The sequence below is a fragment of the Pezoporus occidentalis genome, unplaced genomic scaffold, assembly GCF_034315485.1.
Source record: "Pezoporus occidentalis ecotype Australia unplaced genomic scaffold, CSIRO_AGI_Poc_V1 ctg72, whole genome shotgun sequence".
Lineage (NCBI taxonomy): Eukaryota > Metazoa > Chordata > Aves > Psittaciformes > Psittacidae > Pezoporus > Pezoporus occidentalis.
In genome coordinates, this window is record NW_026916072.1 from 3,299,182 (window position 1) to 3,304,355 (window position 5,174).

Below are 5,174 nucleotides of genomic sequence, written 5' to 3' on the forward strand. Positions count from 1 at the left end.
GGGGGACGGACACGAAGCGGCTGCGCGGGGCGGGCGGACACGGAGCCGAGCCGGGCTCTACCCGCGCCGCCGGAGCTGGGTCAGGCCGCCACCGCGGCACCGCACCGCACCGCGCCGCGCCGGCCGGCACCGGGCTCTTCCGCCTGGCGTCCCGCCCCTTCCGCCGCTGCCTCCCGCGAGAGCCCGGCCTCCGCCCGCCGCCGCGCCGCCATCTTGTGCGGGAGGGACGGGGAGGGTGGTGCGGCGGGGGTGGTTCTGTCCCGGGACACAGGGACAAGGCACCGGCACCACCGGCACCAGCGGCACTAACAGCACTAACACGTCCATCCCCTGCGGCACCGGCACCGGGACCCGGGGCTGCGGGCTGGGCCGAAACCACGGGGGAGGAAGCGGTGTTGGCTGCTCAGCGCGTCTCCTGACACGCGTTTCCTGAGGGGAGGCGGATGGCAACAAAGGCGGGCATGGGAGTTTGCACCGCCTCAGAGCCTGCACACACACGGGGACACACGGGGACACAGACACACACACACCCATACACCCCTTCCCGTAGTGGTATCGGTTCCACTGCACTCCTGTGGCCCGGCGCCTCGGGCTTGAAGCGGTTTGTACAACCGGAGCCCTTCAGGCTGCAGGACGGTGCTGGGGGGATGTGGAGAGCCAAGGGGAGCGGTTTTCCTCCGGAAAGAAAGAAGAAGAACACCGTGTAAGGATTAACGTGCAAACCACATTGCTGAGGTGCAGCAGGCGCCATGCACCATGCAGAACCTGTCGGCTGTGGTGGTGGCACACCGTGTGTATATATCCCTTTCTTGCACTCACTCTATACCATATTCGCATGCCAATATTTGCATATTGGCACTTCTAATGGCTTCTGTGCTGGTAGGCAATTCATTTGCCAATCTGCTTGCTGCAGATGGCGGTGTCGGTTCGTGTGCTAAATGTAGCGTGGCGAATCACAGCTCACGGTGCACAGCTCCGCTCCGCTCCGCTCAGCCCGTTCTGCCCCGTGCGCCCCTTCTGTGCAAACCTGAACGCTGTGGGGAGGAAACGTTTGTCTCAATAATGTGAATGCAGTATAAGCGTAACGAGTTTGAGCTCAGAACAGCGGGGGTTGAGGTGCGCTGGTTTCTCACCAACTTGTGCAAGTCCGCTCAGAAATCTCTCTGCATAAAATCACAGATCCAGGGAATGGTTTGGGTGGAAGGGACCTTAAAGCCCATCCAGCTCCAGCCCCTGCCGCGGGCAGGGACCCCTTCCACTGGAGCAGCTTGCTCCAAGCCCCTGTGTCCAACCTGGCCTTGAGCACTGCCAGGGATGGGGCAGCCACAGCTTCTCTGGGCACCCTGTGCCAGCGCCTCAGCACCCTCACAGGGAAGAGCTTCTGCCTGAGAGCTCAGCTCAGTCTCCCCTCGGGCAGGTTGAAGCCTGTCCCTGCAGGCCCTTGTCCCTCTCTGGTGTTCCTGCTGGGACTTCCTTTGGTGTTTCTTGGCTGCAGCGTTGCTCTGACTCACTCCAGAGTGGTTTTTTCTTTTTAAATAGTGGAGCTACAACTGTAGAGTTAAGAATGTTCTACATAATTAGATCTAGAATAGTGGATACACTGCATAAGAGAGCACGCTGATTTAATAATCTATTCAGCATTACAGAAAATTGAGAGATTTTAAAAGCATATAATTAAATAGCCTAAGATACTGTTCCCTCCCGACTGCAGCAGAGCAAAGCTCTTCTTTTCGCATGCATTACAAGCTTGTATTTTTTGCAAGCATTCTGAATACAGAACTTAAATTAGCCATGACTTTAGCATGTGCTTTCAAAAGTGATTAACATGCTCCATCTGTTGGTAAGCTGAGCAACTGTCCAGATGAGCCGCAGAGCCTGCTACCATTCCCGTGCAGAGCTGCAAGAGTGCAGTGAAGGAGCAAGGCATTGGTACCCAAAAGAGAGTAGCAGGGTCGTGCAGGGATGTTCAATGCGATTGTGGCTGAGGGAGATGCTCAAAGTACAGGGGTCTTGTGAAGTGGCTGCCACCTCCTTAGGGCTGTACCAAGCATTTTGGTTACTTGTTTGCCAGAATAGCAGTTGGTAAAGACAGTTAATTTCAGTTTCAGCACATTTTAAGAGTCCTCGCATGTGGTCATTTTGGAGGATGCTGTTAGGCCTTTGTAGGGACCATCCAGTCACAGCCTGGATTTGTGTCAGCTTGAGAAAGGCATACATCACGGAACTGAGGTCCTTTGGAACCTCTTGGGTACCGTTTCTAGATTGAGGATCTACTCACACTCTGATTACCATTGTCTGCTTGGTTTGTCTTTGGGTTTAAAAGCAACAACTGCTGTGGTTTGTTCCCATAAAACTTTGTTCAGTCAGAGCACAGGTGAAGTGCGTGGTGTGATTAAACCCAGCAGCAGTCGAGCTCTAAGTGAACACTAAATATATATTGAAGTGAATATACCTGGCACTGGGCACTGACACAGCGCTCTGCAGAAAGGTGAGACATTTCCTCCTCTTACAGCAAAACACTGAGCATAAAACTGCAGGAACAGTGACATAGAGACATGATGAGCATGCTGCTGTTACATTAGTGTGCTGTTCTCACGAGCTGATGCTGTGTCAGAGTAATCCCAAACCTTCCCGACAGCTCTTCCTTCATTTGGGATTGTATCAAAACTCATTGCAACAGGAAGATAGATTGAACAGTGTTTTGAGGTTTAGTAAGTATTTCTGTCTTGGAAGAACCTTTGTGTCTGTAAGGGTGATCTGTCTTGTCAAAATCAGAAGAGGCTCCATTCCTCCAGCACTTCCAGAGAGCTCAGCTGCTACTTCCCGTGTGCTGTTCCAGAGGGAGCAGAGAGGAGCAGGCTCTGACTTACACAGAGAGTACAAAAAGATGTGGAAAAGCTGCAGGCTGTCACACCATCACGTCATGCACATATGTGTACCTGGACATACATGTGCATGTTACAAGTACACATTATAACAAAGCAGTGCATGCAAGCTCGTCACATTCCATGCTGCTGCTTTTTCCTTCCTTCCTTCGAGGCATTTTGCTGTATTTGCACAGGTGTACAGATATTCCCATCATGCATCAAAAGCTTCTTTTGTCCTTGGAGTAGTGACAAAAGGGGAACTACTGAGCACAAGGTCAGGTAGGCAGCCCATCAGTTCAGGCTTCTCTTTTGAGCACACCCTTGGGCAGACCTGCCCAGCAGGGTACCAGTTCTTAGGGAGGGAGGGCAACATGCAGTAGGGATTGCCTACCTGTACCTTCAATTGTGCAACCCCAATTGAATACTTAAGGGGGGGGGGGGGGGGGAAGAAGACGGGGGGGAAAGCTAGAAAGAAAACATCATTTGGGGAGTGGAAGAAAGTGAATGGATCGTGGTACCTGGGTCAGGGTAAAGAATCCTGGCAGAGGTGCACAAGGAGGCACAGACCCACTTCCTTGGTTCTGAGTGCGATTCAGAAGCATCTCAGCCCCATCTTCACCATGTCTGAAATAAAAGGTAACTTTGTCTGCAAAAGACATTTAAGGCATGTTGGCTGCTTTTTCCTCTTACGGATAAAGGTGGCATTTAGAACAGCTTGAAAAGAGGGTGCAATGGAAGCAGTCCATGTTTATGTATGTGGCTGAAATGGTATCAAGTTCGTTTATGGGCACCTGAGATTTGGAAGTCTGGCTGAGGATCAGTAATGTGGAGCGGGGTATCAGCATCACTCTCGTGTAACACGCTGCGTTATGAAAACAAGCACAGGAACATCTGGGCTGCCTCATCAAATGGCAGCACCTTCTGAAGAAAGCCCTTCCTGCAGAGTGCAGCTGTAGCCAGGGAATAGCGCTTGGCTCGGAGCCCCTGCCCAGGTTGGGAGCAGGAAGCGCATCTGTTGCGAGGAGCAGCTGGGGAGGTGCAGTGCACAGTTTGGCATTTAGGAAAGAGGTGCTTTTCCACATGTGGAAGTTTGTTTTCCTTTTCACAGGAGCAGCCACATCTCCTTGTGCAGCTCCCAGGTGCCTCTGGAATTCCTCTAACAGCAGATGACATTTGCAGCGAGGATAAATCCATAGGTGTTGGCAGGAGCTCCTGTAGGTTATTGTAGTAATTATTGCCAAGGCAAAGCACAGATTTGGGCTGCCTGTTTGCAGGGAGCTGCTGTGTGGGGAGTGAAGAGCCGGTGTTGCACTGGAAATGCAATGTACTTGGGCTTCAGAGGGAAGCTGAGGATGGCAGCTGAGGATGGAGGCTCTGTTCAGCTGCTCCCAGAGGAACTCCTGGGGCATGCAGACTGGACTGGGAATGCACGGAGCCGGTGCAGGGAGGGAGACGCCCCTTTTCCCTGGAGCAGGAGGGGAAAGCATCGCTGCAGGTTTCTGTGGAAAGGGAGCAGCCTCAAAGGCACACGACTGCAGCAGGTCCCTGTGGCTGCTGCTGCGGAAAGGAATCTGGGGTGCAGGCACACACCAAGGGGAGATGCTGTGCGTGGTGGAGCGAAGGACAGGCTGCACCTCGAAACGGGGGGTGCTCCCTTCTGTGCTGGGGGAGCTTGCAGGGGGCAGTGCCACCCAGTCCCCAGGGCAGAGAACCGATCGTGAACCCCGCAGAGAGCCCAGAACGGGAGGAAAAAAGCAGTATCCCTGGAGAAGGGGGAAGCTGTGGCCCCTGAGTAGGTGTGGAAAGCTTCTGGGGATTCCCTGCCCTCCAGGGGAGAGGTTCATGTGCTGTGAAGAGGCTGCTGTGGCTCAGCAAGAGTGAGGACAAGTATTTTAATGTGGTGGTGGTTGTGGCTCTTTTGTCTCCAGTGTGGCTGTGGCTCCACAAAGCATCCATATTCCATTGCTGGTTTGGTTTGTTGCTGGGAAACTCAAGCAGAGCAGGAAAAGAACAGTTCACACTTAAATCTGTTAAATGTAAATGAGATCCTGTGGGACAAAGGGAGCACTTCTCTGGCCTGAGGGGGTGGTGCTGTGCCAGGTCTCAAAGGCCCCACTGCAGCCAATGGAATTCATGGAGCAGCTTAAAACATCATAAGCATTTTTATAGGAATGCTTTAGGCAACACAAATCACAGGCTTGGCCTCCAGGAGTGGGTGGGATGGTTCTGGAAGTCACACAAGGGTGTATCCACATGTGGGGAATTATTGCTGGATGTCCTAGAACCATAGAATGATTTATCTGGGGG